The 18000-nt window shown below is 42.0% G+C and overlaps 1 long non-coding RNA gene across 1 annotated transcript in view; it reads right to left on the bottom strand.

The window, feature by feature from the left end:
* Window positions 1-16581, bottom strand: part of LOC118540867 (uncharacterized) — a 165677-nt gene extending 149096 nt beyond the window's left edge. Inside the window, exon 1 of the long non-coding RNA XR_013445366.1 lies at window positions 16482-16581. This is a non-coding gene — a long non-coding RNA (uncharacterized LOC118540867). The remainder of the gene's footprint in view (window positions 1-16481) is intronic.
* Between the last annotated feature and the right edge of the window lie 1419 nt (window positions 16582-18000).

The following is an 18000-nucleotide window of genomic DNA, read 5'->3' as shown; positions in this document are numbered from 1 at the left end:
GATGGAAACTCCCCAGTTAGTCAAGGAGGGAATGTGGTTATTGTAAACATTTATTCATCAGGCAGCAGGCTCTATAATCCCGTACCCTGTGAACCCCCCCTTGCTGGCCTCTGACCAATCCACCAGGACTTCAAAAGGGATAAGCTAGGGGCAGCATGGAGGCTCTGGAGGGTGCAGCCCCTTTCCCTTGGCTGGACGAGCCATCTGCCATTGTGGTGTGGAGAAGCTTGAGCTCATGTTTATGGGGTTTGGAGTGAGCCCCTGGACCAAAAACTGGGCTATAGTTCTCCTCAAGGATGGATAGAGAGGGAGGAACATCTCCGTGGGGGAGGCAGCTCGAGTGTAGGGTTGACAGGGGCTAACACCTTCCCTGGGGAATTAGAGCTAGCAGAAGGAACTAACCCTCTCTCCTCCGTGGGAAACTTGTCATGCATATTCTTTTTCCTTCTTTACTCTAGTTGGCAGTGGTAGCAAACAGAAATATAGAACACCCAGCTAAACTGGAATGTCCAACAAAAGATTATCTTAATATAAGTATGTCCCATGCAACATTTGAGACACACTGATACTAAAAAGTTTTTTGTTGTTTATCAGAAATGCAAGTTTAACTTGGTATCCTGTATTTTATCTGACCCACTCTCTTGGGGGTCCTTCTCTTTGACAGTCATGGGCCTCTTCTGGCTTATTTCTTTCAGGGATCATTGTTTCTCCTTGCAGCCTGATCTGTTGGGATATGCTTTTGGAAACTCTGAAAATGAAATATCCCTTCCCTCACTCCTTTCTCCCGAGGGTATCCAGGTGCAGAGATCCAGTGAAGTCTGTCATTTCACTTTCTGGCAATGAATCCTCAGCATGCAGCCAGATTCTCCCAGTGGACAAGTTACTCTGTGGGAAAGGGAGAGGTAATTCTGAAGTTGTGTTAACTCCTTCAAGCCCCCAGGATTCCATTTAGTAAGAGACAGACTCAAGACAGGAATGCTCTAAGCAGCGAACAGCTGTGTGCAAGTGCCTCATTTCAGCCATGTGGATATCTATGTGGATGGACTTCCAGCTTCCCCGATCACTGATCAGCTGTGAGTGGTTGTTTTCTGTACTAATCAGATCAGTACCAATGGCCAAACCCATGAGTGGTGTTGCCTTTTTGCCAGAAACGACACCAGTGTGCCTGAAGGTGGTCTAAGACTTCGGCCTAGGAATGGGGCTGTTCTCCAGGCTCAGACCTCTCATTTATAGGACGATTTTCAGGTGTGTTGCATAGAACCCGAGGTGGATGCTGAAGCAATCTGGAGCCTGAGCCCCTTCAGCCCAAGCCAACCAGAGAGGCCCCATTCTTAACTCTTCTATACTTAGGGCTTTCTCTAAGACTGCTTGAAAGGAAGGTTCTGTAGCTAAAAGCAGGGTTAGTAATGAGTGATCTAGGATAAACTCTAGCTTCCCTAGCAGTACCTAGCTTGAAAAAAGGGCCCACACTTCATCAATGCTCTTCTAAAACTCTTCACGTGGCATTGCAGGTCTCCCAAGCATCAGCACCATGCCCCTCTATTCTCCTTACCAAACTCCACGCGCCTCCACTCCATTTAGACCAGATTGTTTGTTCCCTAAATAGCCCAGCTGCTTTCACTCCTCTACTCCTGTATTTCAAGAAAAACTTCTCATCTTTCTAAGCTGAATTCAAATCAGTCCTCATGGAAAATTCTCCAGCTTCTCTCTCCTTCTCTCAGAGTTGGAAATAAGCTCTCCTTCCCCCTACACTTCCAGAGAGTTTTGTTTGTGTCATCCTGTGAACATACTTTTTATTCTTTACTTGCTGATGCAACTTCCACCCTTGATTTTTATCTCTTGGAGAGTAGGAAACACATTACTTGTGTACAATGATGCTTGATGAACCTTCTCCTTGCCCGGGCTGCTTCTCCCCGCCCCCCCACCCCAACTCTCCTCAGCAAACTCCTCATCTTCAGAATCTAGATTGAAAATGGCTTCCTTCAGGATGCCTTCCCTGACTCTCTCTCCAACCTCACCAAACACCTTATAAGTACGTTTATTATAGTATCACATTCCATTTATAATAATCTATTTTGATGCGTGTCTTCTTCTCACAAAGTGAGATCCCTGGGACACCTGGGTAGCTCAGTTGTTAAGCGTCAGCCTCTGGCTCAGGTCATGATCCCAGAGTCCTGGGATCAAACCCCACGTCGGGCTCCCTGCTCGGCTGGGAGCCTGCTTCTCCCTCTCCTGCTTACCCTGCTTGTGTTCTCTCTCACTGTCTCTGTCAAATAAATAAATAAAATCTTTAAAAAAAAAATCTCAAAAAACAAAGTGAGATCCTTGAGGGCAGAAACTGTTCTATTCACCTTTGTAACAATGCCCAAGGTCTCACGTTGAATTGGTACTTATATAATGCTTACTGAATGAATGAATGAATGAATGCACAAATGAAGAACATCGAGTGAACAAAATTCAACCCACCACTATTTTGCACACATTAACAGTAGATTTGGGGAAGCAATAATGAGTAGTAGATTAAGAACATGGGTCTCAGACTCTGATTATCTGAGTTGGATTCCCAACTTTTCCACTTACTGGATATGTAAATTTGGTGAATTAACAATTTTGTGCCTCACTTTTCTCCTCTGTAAAATGAGGATAATTATTCCATTCTCCTCATACAATGGTTATGAGGATCAAATTAGATAATCAAAGTAAAGTACTTCTTACACCTGGTAAGTGCTAAATAAATGTTAACAATGATGATGATTACTGTAGTTAATCTAATTAAGACATGAAAGGCTACTGTCCTTTACCAAAAGGAAAAAAAAAAACACAATAATCAGTATGTCTTAGCAACATGAATCCATTTCCAGCATTTCTACAAGATATACAATTAGCCTAGCATGGCTTATTATTAAATGTATTAAAATAGGAATCTAGTTCCATCCTGGAATAAAATAAATGCCCTTATACAAAAGGTATACCAATCCCCCAACCATGAGCAAGTCGACAATGTATTTTATCCCCTGCCTCCATTAGATCCCCGTCCCTGGGGACACATAACAATTGCCAGTAGGGAGAGCTCCTCATGCCCTGAGCAGCCCCAGCCCTGCAAGTAGATCATTTCTCTTCAGACAGGCTCTTTGAGAGAGCACCTCCATGAATCCCATGGGGGCAGGGCTGTGAAGGGTTCGACTGTCTCAGTAGTGACACATGGAATTAGTGAGTACTAGAGCTTCTGTTGACCTTAGCACTCCTCATTCTCACTGCAAGGCCATTTTTTTTTTCTTTTTATAGTAGACCTTGTCTCTTTGTCAAAGTGCCTTAGCTCTATGAATTCTTATAATTACTCCAAGTTCTGGTAGCTTTTGATCTTTTAGGCGTAAGGTTCTATTTTTGTAATAGTTTGGTTCCCAGCCAGTATCTGTCTCTATGAGGCATGGAAATGGGACTGTGGAAGAAAAGGTATCAGCCTTGGTTGCCATCTATTTCCACTGCAAGTCACATTCATGGGCTGATGTGGACAGAGGCAAGAGAAGACAGGAGAGGCCACAGCCTATCTGGGAAGTCTTCACTCATAAACAACCCACAGCCAGTAACTGCCCTATTCAGATTATGGCAGAGGCGGAACCCAAAGATATCCTTCGATTCCAGCATAGAGACCGGAAGAGATGTGGAGCACAGGGTGGCCTCTTGTCTGGGAAGGAATATGTAGAATTCAAATTTCATATGGACTTCATCAGAGAAAAAGTATTTGGCACACACTAGGAAAAAGGATAGAGTTCCTCTTATCCTTTATAATCACTGCTTATTCTACCTTAAGACAAAAAGAGAGGAAGGGGTTTAGGGAAGGCGGAAGAACTTGATATGTTTTACTTTGGCACTTCACTGCCACATGCCCTGGCACTAAAAAAAGAGCCCCAGGCTGGGGTTCAGACACGCTGACTCTTGTTCAGCCTCTACAACTAACTTGCTGTGTGAGAAGTCACTTCAGCACTCCCACTCATAAAGGGAAAGCTCTCTAAAGATCTCCTGGGGGCGTCTACAAAATGCAGACTGTTGGAATCGGATGCCGATAGCTTTATCTGTGACAAACTCCCCCAGGGATTGGGATATAGGTGGTCCTCAGACCACTCTGTTGTCCCTATGACCCTGAAGTTCCCCCAACTCTAAAGGTCCATGATTCAATGTCCAGGTGTCAGCAAAGCAGTGAAACATTATTTCAAGGTTTGGGGACTAACGTGGTCACAAGGATATCAGTGCTCATTGATCATGAAAGTAGTTATCTCCCTTGGGGATTATTTGTATTTTAAAGCCATCCCCCTTCAAATCCTTTCTTCTAGGTGGGTTTATGCTTGCCAGTGAAAGGTGGGCAACAAGAGGCAAAGAGAGATTGAGATATGAACATCCGATAATGGAAAAATATGTTACTTGTCAGGTCAGCACATATAAAACTGAGGTGGGAGACTGAGGGAGACCTGGATTTGGGGTTGAGCCAGGTTAAAAGATGCATGCAGTAAACAGCTTATAGATCTACTTCCTCCTAGTTCTTAATAAGGGCTACCTCAAAAGACTCAGCTTGTAGATCAACAAAATAGGTGGAAGTCCACATGACCTGGGGACTGGCCATCCATTTTTAAAATCATTGTACAAAAGAAATATAAAGACAGGTTTTTGCATCCTACACCAAACATTCACTGGACTACAGGCTCCATGGGGAGAAAAGGGACTCAGTCTTTTTCATCTCATATTCTCAGGGCCCGGTACAATACCTGACACATAATAGATGCTCATTAAAAATCTATGGGATGGAAGGATGATGTTATTCTTCACATTACTGACTATAAAAGGAATAATAAAATGCAAATTTCTGTTTTTAATTGTCCTTACATGGCAATCTCAGAAATTATACTTTGGCCTTCAATTGCCAAATGGATGTACTCCCAGTCTTTGCAATGCCTGAAGGTCATACTGTTTATTAGTTTATGTATTCAACAAATTGTATACAGCTAGCAAGGGGGCTGCTAAGATGGAGCAGACACCACAAGCAGGAAGCTGACAATCCGGTATATAATTGCAACCTGTACAGGATCTAAGAAATTTCAGAAAGCATTTGGTAAAGTTAACATTTTGTTTTACTTAGAAATATGAGACAGAACCTCTGAGACCTGAACTCATTCTATCCAAAGGAAGAAAAAGCAAAATTTCTTCCAAGCACTTATAATCCAACAGAGAAACCTTGGATCTCAAAAATAAACCAGAAGCTCACATGCTAGGAAATAACTCCATTTCTTTTCCCATCTCCATTCCTCCCACCCTCCTCCTCCACCAAATACCACAACCTCTCAGGACCCACTCTCCTCAAATCAAGCATACTTTTAACTACAGGTGACCCTTCTACAATGGGTTTGAACTATGCAGGTCCACTTATTTGCAGAAGTTTTTTTTTATAAATACAGTACAGTACTGTAAATGTATTTTCTCTTCCTCACGATTTTCTTAAATAACATTTTCTGCTCTCCATCTGCCTTTATTGTAAGAATACAGTATATAATACATACGACTTACAAAGTATGTATTAATCGGCTATTTATGTTGTCAGCAAGGCTTGTCAACTGTACAAGCTATCAGTGATTAAGTTTTGGGGGAGTAAAAAGTTATATGTAGATTTTCAACTGCTCTGGGGATTGGAGCCCTAACGCCCACATTGTATAAGGGCCACGTGTATTGGTTATTACAGTCAGAGGCCGCAAATTCCAACACAGAGCGTCTGCAAAATAAGTAACAAACTTTCCAAAGGATTAAACACTGATAACATTTCTTAGGAGAAATTTTAAAGGCCTCCTTGGAGGCTACAGGCCCGATCTAGAACCCATCATGCTTCCCCTCTCTCTTTCATGTTAGAAGCCTTCAGGACTGGGCGCCTGGGTGGCTCAGTTGGTTAAGCGACTGCCTTCGGCTCAGGTCATGATCCTGGAGTCCCTGGATCGAGTCCCGCATCGGGCTCCCTGCTCGGCAGGGAGTCTGCTTCTCCCTCTGACCCTCCCCCCTCTCATGTGCTTGCTCTCTCATTCTCTCTCTCTCAAATAAATAAATAAATAAATCTTAAAAAAAAAAAAAAAAAAAAAAAAAGAAGCCTTCAGGACGCCCATAAGGAGGTGGAACCTCTTACCCACTGGTAGTTGGATGGTGGTTGACCCTGAAGACTGCTGCCTCCAGAAGAAATGTGAGAACCAACTGAGACTCTGACAAGAATGTCGAAGAGGAGAAGTCTGCCCAGGCACTGGCTGGTTCGAGGTGGCCCTGGGTGGCCTGTGTCATTTCCTTGAGTGCCCTACACAAATGGTCTTGACCTTACCTACCGTTCAGTACAATCTGTGTCTCCATCTCTCCTCTTTTTTTGGCATTAAAAAAGTTGAAATGCATAATGAGGGTTGAGTTCTCTACGTGAATGCTAAGGCCACCAGATTAAGCTCCAGATGGTTATTTACTTCATAGTGTATTTGTGTGTGTTTTGCTGTTGTTTCATGATTTTTTTTCAGAAATGAAATCAACCAAAGCTGTTTAGAGAAACTTCAGAGTCTAATTCTGCAGCAACCTGGTGGCTTTGACACCAACGCGGTATCAAAGACTTGGGCCAGTAGTTCTGAACAGAGGTGATATAGCTCTTTACAGCTTGTCTGGAAATTTGTGTGGGTGTTTCAGTTACACACTGATAGGGGGTCACCCCTTGCATCTGGGGAGGCTGGGGATGCTAGACATCCAGCCAATTTCAACCATTCAGCATTCGGAAGAATTCTCCCAAGATCTGCATGGTTTCTCATCTTCCCAAAGGATAATCCTATAGCTGAGAAATTCATTTATAATTATCTTAACGCAGAAGCTTTTTTCCACGTAAATTTAAAGGTTTTTATTTTTGCACTGTTTTGATATAAAACAATTTTCTAGCAATGCAACTACCACGGAAATCGGGACAATTTTTTTTTTTTTTTACTTTTTTACTTTCTCCAGAACTTACCTAGAGCTGTTCGCATTTCAGAAAAATAACGGCTTTCAAGCAGATACTATGGTATTTGAGTCGCCACTGCAATTTCTCTGTCATATGCATGGTGATTCAATATACAAAGGTAAGCATCCAACTATTTCCTTATGTCATCACATAGTGTTTCATAATAAATTACATTTATTTCTTCTTTATATTGTACTTAGGACATTGTAACTTCTTGTTATTGTTAATATTATGTGTATAAATAAGTTATACTACCTATGTGTTTTATTTCAGGATAGAGAAGGGGCAGGACTACAAAGCCCTTATTCCAGAAAGAGGTAGCTAGGTAGGTTTTATATTCTTGCTCCTTAGTTTTAATCTGCCTAAAATGAACTACCCACCATCCAGGACAAACACTAGAATACTGCCAGCACTATAGAAACCCCCATTAGGCCTTCTCAAAGATAACCTCCTTCCACTTAAAGGGAACCACTATCTTGACCTCCATGAAAATCTCTTTGTAATTTACCACCTAAGCATACCTTCCTAAACACCACTTTGTCTTTCCCCCCCCCCTTTTTTTTTTGAAGGGTCTGTAAATGAAATTACAGAGCAGATGCTTATGGTCTCTGGTTTCTTTTGCTGTGCATTATGTTAATAAGATTCATTTACACTTTTGTGTCTAGCTAGTGTTCATGTCTTTTCATTGTGGCATTATATTCCACCATATGAATCTACTGCAACTTACTTTTCCATTCTACTGCTGATAGACATTGGACTGTTTCCAGGCTTTGGGGATTCCAAAAAATGCTACGAACATCCCTGTCCATACCTCCTGGTGTATCTGTACACACATTTCTGAGGACTACATCTAGAATTGTCAGATAAGATGCAGGACATCTAGGTAAATTTAAGTTTCAGATAAACAGTATTTTTTTTTTTTTTTACTGTAAGTATATCCCAAATATTGTATGGAGCATAACTATACTACAGATTTATTCTTTATCTGAAATACAAATTTAATTTGTATCCTGTATTTTTATATTGCTACATCTGACAATATAAAAAATAAACCTGTAAGTAGAAATTGCTACTTCATAGAATAAATGTAACTTCAGCTTCCCTAGATAATGCTAAACTGTTTTACTAAAAGGCTGAACTAAACTACACCTTCTCTATCAGTGTCTGAGAGTTTTTTGTCATAAGCTACATGTCTACATATGTGTGGGTCTTTTTTTGGATGCTATTCTATTGGACTATTGGTCTGTTGTGGTGCCTGCTGCTATTTTGATTTGCTATTGTGTTGAATCTATAGAACAATTTGGGGAGAATTTACATCTTTATAATATTTAGCCATCTACTTCATGAACACTGTATTTAATTCTGCTCCTTTTTTTTTTTATATATAAAATGGAGTTTTATTCTCTAAATTTCTTTCTAAGGGTATTTTTAAAAATTTTAATTCCAGCATAATTAACATACAGTTATATAGTTTCAGGTATACAAAATAGTGATTCAACAGTTCTGTACATCACTCAGTGCTCATCACAATAAGTGTGCTCTTAATACCCTCACCTATTTCACCCGTCCCCCCACCTACCTTCCCTCTGGTAACCATCAGTTTGTTGTCTATAGTTAAGAGTCTGGTTTTTTGTTTGTCTCTTTTTTATTTTGTTCCTTTGTTTCTTAAATTCCACATATGAGTGAAATCATACGGTATTTGTCTTTCTCTGACTGATGTATTTCACTTAGCATAATACCCTCTAGCTCCATCCATGTCATTGCAAATGGCAAGATTTCATTCTTTTTTATGGTAAAGTAATATTCCATTATATATATATATCTCCACATACACACATATATGTATACCACATCTTCTTTATCCATTCATCTACAGATGGACACTTGAGCTGTTTCCATAATTTGGGTATTGTAAATAATGCTGCAATAAACATAGGGGTGTATATATATTTTCAAATTAGCATTTTCATATTATTTGGGTGAATACCCAGTAGTGCAATTACCAGCTCATATGGTAACTCTATTTTTAATTTTCTGAGGAATCCTCATACTGTTCTCCACAGTGGTTGCACTGTTTTGCGTTCCTACCAACAGTGCATAAGGGTTCTTTTTTCTCTGCATCCTCACCAAAACCTGTTGTCTCTTGTGTTCTTGATTTTAACCATTCTGACAGGTGTGAGGTGATATGGTTTTGATTTGCATTTCCCTGATGATGAGTGATGCTGAGCATCTTTTCATGTGTCTGTTGGCCATCTGGTTGCCTTTGGAGAAATGTCTTTGTGTCTTTTGCCAATTTTTAAATTGGATTGTTTGGGTTTTTCTGGTCTTGAGTTGTATCAGTTCTATGTATATTTTGGATATATAGCCCCTTATTGAATATGTCTGGTCCTCTATTTTTTAATCAATTTATCCTTTAACATATACATCATAGTTATTTTAAAGTTCCAGTTTGATAATGCCAACACTATATCTATTTCTGGGGCTAATTCTATTGCCCTTTTTCCCTATTTGACCATGGATTGAATCGTATTGTTCTATTACATGTCTCAAATTTTTTATGTTTTAAAAGATAGGAGAAACAGGGCGCCTGGGTGGCTCAGTTGGTTAAGCGACTGCCTTCGGCTCAGGTCATGATCCTGGAGTCCCTGGATCGAGTCCCGCATCGGGCTCCCTGCTCAGCAGGGAGTCCGCTTCTCTCTCTGACCCTCCCCCCTCTCATGTACTCGCTCTCTCTCATTCTCTCTCTCTCAAATAAATAAATAAAATCTTTAAAAAAAAAAAAAAAGATAGGAGAAACAGAAGCAATATCAATTCCTAAAAAAGTCCATATCCCTCCTGAGAGGCTCCCAGTAAGGGGGAATGAGGAATCCAGTCTGTAGTTAACTTGGGTCTAGCTTTGTTCCCATCTTCGTTAGATTCAGCTCACTACTGGTTCAAATGTGCTAGGAAAGCAATTGAGGCTTTCCATTCAGCAAGGCCTAGAATCTGGGCCTTAGCAGATGCCAGATATTTCATTATGCTTTAGAGCTGAGCCACCAATTTTCTAAGCTATGGAAGATCTCACTGTGCCCTACAGCCAGGGTGCTAGCTTCGGGGGTCACTGGCGAGTTCTCTTTACTCTCCAGGCACCACTTCAGCTTTCTGCACATCTCAGAATCATTCTCTGTCCATCCCCCCTGTTATCCCCGTGGGGAACAGCTCGGATGGACTCAGGGAGGACCCAGCATATTCTTAGCTCTTTCTGTCTTTCCTGACAACTCAGAAAGCAACTTTAGTGCGCTTGGCAATGGTTACTTTTTTTTTTTCCCAAGGATGCTTTCCTTGTTTTTTTTTCTTAAAGACTTTATTTATTTATTTGACAGAGAGAGACACAGCAAGAGAGGGAACACAAGCAGGGGGAGTGGGAGAGGGTGAAGCAGGCTTCCAGCCAAGCAGGGAGCCCGATGCGGGGCTCGATCCCAGGACCCTGGGACCATGACCTGAGCCGAAGGTAGATGCTTAACGACTGAGCCACCCAGGTGCCCCAGACAACGGTTACTTTTTTAACTTTTGTCTTTGATTTGCTTTTTTTGGCTGTAGAAAAACATAATTAATTATGTATACTGAGCTTTTATCCAGTCATATTGCTAAATTTATTTATTAATTCTACTCGTTTGTCCATAGATTCGTCTGAGAGTCATATACAAGGAAGCTCTCAAGGACCACAACAATCAAACCTCAGCAAGCCCCATTGGTTGAGAGTGTAATTTCCCAAGCCAGATTCCTGGGTTGAAACTCAAGCTCTGCCACTCGTTAGCTATCTGACATTGGACGAGGTTTTGGTGGGTTTTTTTCTTCATTATTTTTTGTCTCTAATTTCCTGACCTCTAAAATAAGGATAATAATAGTACCCACCTCAGAGGTTGGTTGTGTGGATTAAATGAGTTAATACATGCATGGTACTTACAATAGTGCCTGGTACAAAGTCAGCGCTCAATAATATGAGCTCTCTCTGCCTTGGTCTCTATTTGTAGCATTTTCACAGGCCTCCCTCCACATTGCTTCTGTGCTCCAGCCTTAGCAAAGTGGGTCCCCACTGCCTGGAACACACTTCAACCTTTCATTACCTGGCTAACTCCTTATGCCTCAACTTTCAAATCATATATTCCTGCCCTGAACGCAGGGCCCTCCCCACCACCGCCGCCCTAGTACAACAGATTCCGCAGCCTTCCTACTGCCACCAAACAGCAAGCAGCAGAAAATACTGCCCTCTGTGTCACACATACAAAGGACAGAATTCTTCCTTTATCTCAAAGAGCCTTTCAATGTGCTTCAACATTTGTACTGAATTAAGTTATTAGACTCTATTATACTGTATCTTTGGTTAATTCTAAATACTGTAAGAGAAGGATTATTTTTTCCATATAAAAAGGGTTTAAAATTTTTTTTTAATAAAAATTGTATGCGCTGTCATAAAATGCAGCTGGAGTTTGTTTGCATAATATCAGGTTTCTCAAAGTGTAGTGTAATAATTAGATACTGCTGTCATGATGAGAGTTTGGAGCTCTGCCGGCATGTTTTTGCAATGCTGCTGCCATCTCAAACTTCACCCTCTCTTTTGGAAGTTCTCTGTATTTTTCTTTGGTACCAGCATTAAAAAAAAAAAAAAACCCTATGGAAAAATATAATCATCGTCCAGACTCAGAGCTCTCCACTGAGATATGCTGAAACAGTACAGATATGCATCTGTTTGGGAGAGCTGAGATATTTTGCTTGGAGTAGGGAGATGGTTGATGCCTTCCTCCTCTTAGGTCTTACTTAGGACATTATGCTTCAGTGCCCTCAGACCCATTTCCCCGCCCTGTCACCACCAATATATTTAGCGATGCTGAGAAACATTCCTCAATTTTCTGAGCTTTAAATTAGTACCTTTCAGAGATGATCTTACAGATCAGAGGTCAGCAAAGTTGTGCCTTTTTCTTTGACTGTAAATGGCCAGATAGCACATCTTTTTGGCTTTACAGGCCATATAGTCTCTGCTGCAATTAATCAACTTTGCTGTTTAGTGCAAAAGCCACCAGAGTAATTCAGCAGTGAATGATCATGGCTATGTCCCGATAAAACTTACTTTTCAAAAACTGGTGGCAGTCTGAATTTGGTCTGTGGACTGCAGTTTCTGACCCCTGCTGTAGACAATCACCTAATAAATAAGAATACCGTTTATTCATCTGTTTACTCATTTATTCATTTAAGGAATATTTACTGAGGGTTACTATGTGTGTCAGGAACCACTCAAGACACTGGAGCTACCGTCTTGACAAAAGACTCACAATCAATAACAGTAACAAAAAATAATAATAAATAACCAAACAAGGAATTTTGGATGATCATAGGTGCTTAGAATATTTTAAGGCGATGGGAAATGTCTTGGGACTGCAGGAAAATGTGCATGATAATTAAGCTATGAGTCTCGGGAGGTGATTTAGCTGCTGGTGCCTTATACAACATTATCTTTAACCCTCATTACACCACTGTAAGTTGTATTATTATACTTTTTTTATAGAACAGGATAAAAACTCCAGAGGCTCAGAGAATAAAGATAATGTGCTTGCAGTTCATAACTGCTGATAAAAGAGTGGGGATTTAACTCCAGGTGCCCTTGTCCCCAAGAGCCCAAGGACTTCCGGTTTCTCCCTTGAACTTTGCTGAGAGTCCCGTGCAATGCCCCTTCTAGCATTCAATGGATTATAGGAAATCAGCCCTGGAAAATAACTGAGAAACAACTTCATTCATTCACCCTTTCACTTATGCATAAGGTCTCTGACCCCAGAGGGAGGCTGGTAAAAGTTGAAAAGTGGTTCGGCAGAGGTGGAGGGAGCCCTGATTTGTATCCTCTGCCCATTTCTGTGGTGTAAATACTTCCCCATGGTTGATTTCAAGCTGCCAACTTATGAACTGGCTTTTGCAAAGTTTCAAGAACCTGACAATTGGTCTTTGTGAGTAGCTGCAACTCAGCTCTGCACACCACTGTGCGACACGCCCTTGGTGCTTACAACCTAGTGGAGACACAGACAAGTAAAGGAACCATTTTCATACAAGGCCGGAAGTACTGTTAACTGGGGGTGGAGGTAGGATGTTTTTGGCGCTAGGTGAACGCAAAGAATGGGCATTTAACCTGGACATGAAAACAGAAAGAAAGAAAAGAAAAAAAGAGCAACTGCTGTGGAATACTTGACACCAAAGATGCTGCTATTTGGAAACATTTGTAGTTTTATACATAGAAATCTTCACTTTTTGTAGAAATATTTGTCATCTCGTTGACACGCTCCAAATGGTCAGTCGTTTGACCAAAGTATTTAGATGGTTGTTCTGGTTCTCTACTCTACTTGGTAAAAGGGAGTCCAATTTACCTCAAGGTTTGGAGCTCTAGTCTCCTTCCGGCTGATAACTGCTCCTGTGACCACAGGCAAGTGACTTGGTTCTCTGGGTACTGGTGTATAAATGACCTGAGGAGTGTCAAGTGTGAGTGCCTCACTGTGAAAACTCCCAGTTGTAAGAGTTTTATTTAGGTGGGGCGCCTGGGTGGCTCAGTTGGTTAAGCGTCTGCCTTCGGCTCAGGTCATGATCCGAGGGTCCTGGGATCAAGCCCCATGTCGGGCTCCCTCCACAGTGGGGAGTCTGTTCTCCCTCTCCCTCTGCCACTCCCCCCGCTTGTGCGCACTCTCTCTCTGTATGTTAAATGAATAAATAAAATCTTTAAAAAAAAATAGATAACTGGGACACCTGGGTGGCTCAGTTGGTTAAGCAACTGCCTTCGGCTCAGGTCATGATCCCGGATTCCTGGGATCAAGTCCCACATTGGGCTCCCGGCTCAGCGGGGAGCCTGCTTCTCCCTCTGACCCTCTCCCCTCTCATGCTGTTTCTCTGTCTCTCTCTCTTTCTCTCAAATAAATAAATAAATAAATAAAATCTTAAAAAAAAAAAATTTAAAAAAAAATAAATAAATAAAAGAGTTTTATTTAGGTGAAGCCTCTTTTCTGTTCTTCTCAGTGAGGACTCTCAGACAATGGGCCCAAATGACTAGATGGGATTCTGCACCCATGTATTACAGGCTGCTTCCATTCTGTGATCCCTGGAACCACTGAGAGAAGGCCCAATCTAGAACTAAAACTCCAGCTATGCTCCAAAACTAAGAACACCTATAAAATGCACAGAATTTGAAAAGCAGGACAGGACAGGAACACCAATGCCACGTGGATGGCCTTCTGAAAATGTCACCAGCTCTAAAATAGCTAGCAGATGAAGACAAATCCTGAGACGCACAGGACTCGAGAACCTTTCCGGTCCCATCTGCTGGGATCTGCTAAATTCTAATACCCACCGTCTCTGTAAATGAGACAGCAACTGGAACCTGTTCACACATCAGCTAGAAACACTGTTTGGGGAACTTTAGTCGTGGCAAGAACAGCGATGGCCAACGTGTGTGGTCATCCTCACACCCCGGGGTTGTAACTGCTCTTCTGGTGTTGCTGACACGCAGGATCCCTAAGTATTTTCAGGTTGCGTGCCTGGGTTCCCTGCTTCCCACGGGCAAGGCTGGGGTCTGCAGCTGGTTTCCCCGAGACCCGCTTTCCACAGTCATCCAGGTTCACTTTGCCCCTTCTAAGTCATCTGTGTGGGCAGGCAGCTCCGGACTGCTCCCGCACAAAACAGCAATTCCAAGCCTTGCCTCACTTCATTTTTAAGTGAGCCTTACATCCCCACGACTGGAGATGTGATTAATAAGAGAACCACAGCTGCAACCTGAAAATCTATTTTTACGGCTGTTCCAAACATATGCATTGGGTTCATTTGGAATTCATCCCTATGATTTTAGTTCAAAAGCAGCACCTAGCGGTCTTCAGAACATAGGGACGGTGAGCTGTGATGAGGCCTTGTCGGTGTCTACAAAGCATAAATTAGACAGATCTAGAGACTCAGATTCTCCACTCACACTATCCTCCCTGATGCAGTTAACCATTTAATGACCAAATCCATACATCACCGTGTTGTCAACAAAATCTCCCTCCGCATAAAAAATCTACACAATATCCGGGTCTATATGGCCCATTACAATTTTCCGGCAAAATATCAGTAACTGCACATTCAACCAGATTGACCTACAGGCAAAAGGGGTCAGAAATTTTGTCAGAGAGACCACCGGGAATCCTGGAGACTGTGGCAAAGTGGAAAGCTCTGGTCTTGTGTCCAGGAGGCAGCTTTTCCTTTGTTCTAGCAGATTACCGCCATGTGACAACACAACCCAGGGTTACAAGGGCTGCTAACATTTCAAAGAAAACCCATAACCTAAATGTTGATGTAAATCACTGCCATTTTTAATGGTTCACAATTAATTCACTTTTCACTAAACCCATAGGCAAAACATCTTTGGGTTTGAATATGGCACACAGACGACAGTTTTATAACCTCTGGAATTGATGCAACTGCTTTCTATGACAACTTGTAATTTTAAAGATTTTGCCACACCTTACAAATGTTCTCAAACTTAATCTCTCACCAGCGCCATGCACCCTTCTTTTTAAAAATGTATTTTATTTAATTATATGTTCAGGAAAGTGCATAAATCATAAGTGCTTAAGTACACAGGTTCACAAACTGAATATATATATATATATATATATATAACTGTTACTCAGTTCTGGAAAAAGAACATTACATGCATTCTAGATGCCCCTTATGGTCACTACCCACCCCCACAAGATTAACCATCGTTGTATACACTTTTCTGTTACCTTTTTTCTAAGTTTCTAAGTAAAGTCAAATTAATGAGTCAAATGAATACAGTCTGTGCATGAATTAGTTACAATAATGCAGACTGTGGGGTTGCTAAAAGGCAAAGTATATATATTGTTGCCATGTGGGGAACCTTGGTCTGATATTTCAGATAATTTATCAGCACAGTTTAATATAACAGCCTTGGCCAAGTTTTCCACTCCCTTTGTCCATACAAACAAAGCCAAAGGAAGGGCTTTCTATTCATCCACTTTATGTTACTTAATCCAGGTCATCTGAGCCAAAAGCTTCCCTAACTACATATGTAGATAAAATCCAAATCCATATGTAGTTTCCTAGTCTCTGTGAATTATCAAGATGCTAGCACAATTTTTTTTTCACGAAATTAACTGTATGTATGAAAGACAGGACTTTGCTTCAGTGAATTTATTTATCTTACCAAGTTTATGACAGACCATCAGGAAGCCCCGCTGTGCTCTGGCTTCTCAATATGTTTTTCTTCAACCATCATCGAGCAGTTTCAATTTTTTGGTTCTCACATTTTTTGTTTTGAAAGCAACCTGAATCTGGCACCATTTTTTTTTTTAAGTGAGAAATAAATAATCTGTGAAGTATGTTATGGCACATTTGGCACAAGATACTAAAACAAAAAGACAGGGGTTTCTGCGGTTTGTGTCCAAACACACACCAGCAATGGTCCCGGTGAACTCACCGTGGATCGCGATCACTTCCTGATTGAGTCAGTGGCTACACTTCTGCTCTGGCTTCCTGCTACAGTCCCCAGCTGCTCCTCCTCCATGCCAAGCTGCAGGGCAGAGAAACAGCCGCATTACGCTGCCACCACGACAGCCCCGCTGTCCATAAGGATCTCTGCGTCACTGCATTGATGGACCATCTCACCAAATGCCCTCTGAAATCCCACCTCATTCATAATCTAAGAAACATAATTCAAGAAACCCTGAGATGCCTTTTCACCTATCGAAGGTGAAGTTTGTTACTGTGATGTTCATTAGTTTAATGATAAGACCGATGCCTGGGGAGAGTGGGGAAAGGGGAAATCTCATACAATGCTGGAGGCGGCATAAACCGCTACACGCGTTCTGTAAGGGAACATGGACCAAGTCCTGGGAGGCAGGACTTTGGTGTCCGTGGCTCTCCCTCCAACCTGACAAAGGGGCTTTGCAATGGAATAAAGGCTGCTAATCAGTTGGCTTTACGATAGGAGGATTATCCTATATTATCAGACAGGCCTAATGTAATCCCACGAGCCCTTAAGATCAGAAGAGGAGGCCGAGAGATGCCCCAGCCTGGGAAGGATCTGACACCGCTGCTGGTTCTGAGACGTAACAGGCTCCACCTCAGCACGAGGAGTGGGCCCTCGGAGCTCAGGGAGGCAGGCCCCCGCTGACAGCCAGCAAGGACACAGGGACCCAGGGCTACAGCTGTTAAGGAACTAAATTCTGGCAACAACACGAGGGAGCCTGCAAATGGATTCTCCTCTGGAAGCTATGGGACAGAAGGTACCCAGCTGACACCTTGATTCTGGCCTTTTGAGACTCAAAGCAGAGAAACCAGCCAGATCTGCTTGATAATAAATAATGACAATAGATGAATGTTGTTTTGAATCAGTGTACTAGCCACAGTTCTCCAGAGAAACAGAAACAATAGGATATATATGGTTGACCCTTGAACAGCAGGGGCGGGCGTGAGGGCAAACAAAAATCCACGTAAAACTTTGACTCTCTTAAAACTTAACTACTAATAGCCTACTATTGACCAGAAGCCTTACTGATAACACAGTTGATTAATACATATTTTGTACAAGTATTATATACTGTATCTCACAGTAAGGTAGAGAAAAGAGCGCATTAAAACATCAAAGGAAAATAAAATACATTCACCTACTATGGGGGGGGGGGGCGGGGAAATCCATGTATAAGCGAACCTGTGCCGTTCAAGGGCCAACTGTACGTTTAAGAGGAGACTGATTCCAGGAATGGGTTCACCTAGTTAAGGAGGCCGAGAAGACCCCCAATCTGCCAAGTGCAAGCTGGAGGCCCAGGAAAGCGGCCGGTATCATTCAAACTGAGTCCCCAGCCCTGCGAACCGAGGAACCTCTGGTGTGGGTTCCAGCGTCTAAGGCCTGAGAACCAGGAACTCCGACGTCCCAGGGCAGGAGAAGATGGACCTCCCAGCTCAAGAAGAGAAGGACAGGGAGACAGAGGCGTTCG

This window comes from Halichoerus grypus, chromosome 2 (assembly GCF_964656455.1).
Source record: "Halichoerus grypus chromosome 2, mHalGry1.hap1.1, whole genome shotgun sequence".
NCBI lineage: Eukaryota > Metazoa > Chordata > Mammalia > Carnivora > Phocidae > Halichoerus > Halichoerus grypus.
This window is presented reverse-complemented; position numbering and strand designations above follow the sequence as displayed.